The sequence below is a fragment of the Mastomys coucha genome, unplaced genomic scaffold (assembly GCF_008632895.1).
Source record: "Mastomys coucha isolate ucsf_1 unplaced genomic scaffold, UCSF_Mcou_1 pScaffold3, whole genome shotgun sequence".
In the NCBI taxonomy this organism is placed as follows: domain Eukaryota; kingdom Metazoa; phylum Chordata; class Mammalia; order Rodentia; family Muridae; genus Mastomys; species Mastomys coucha.
In genome coordinates this window covers 40,696,657-40,696,888 of record NW_022196909.1, presented here as the reverse complement: position 1 = coordinate 40,696,888, position 232 = coordinate 40,696,657, and the positions used below count along the sequence as shown (strand labels likewise).

At 53.4% G+C, this 232-nt stretch overlaps 1 long non-coding RNA gene across 1 annotated transcript in view; it reads left to right on the top strand.

Moving 5' to 3' along the window:
* The first annotated feature begins 12 nt into the window (after nucleotides 1-12).
* LOC116075014 overlaps nucleotides 13-232 on the top strand; it is a 675-nt gene continuing 455 nt past the window's right edge. Inside the window, exon 1 of the long non-coding RNA XR_004112382.1 lies at nucleotides 13-214. This is a non-coding gene — a long non-coding RNA (uncharacterized LOC116075014). The remainder of the gene's footprint in view (nucleotides 215-232) is intronic.

The following is a 232-nucleotide window of genomic DNA, read 5'->3' as shown; positions in this document are numbered from 1 at the left end:
TTCACACCACAAACAACGAGGCTTCTTCCCTCAGGGAGGGACAGCTTGCTCTACTGATGTGGCCCGTGGGGATATGGCCAGTTCTTCAAACAGAGCTAGCCAAAACGGAACAGAGAGTGAATAACTCCGGCTACCCTAAGCATCAAGCAAAACAAAGTCAACAAGTCACTGGCTCCGTCCCAGTCTGCCTTCTAACTACTGCTGAGGCTCCGAGGTCACGGGCTCCGTCCCA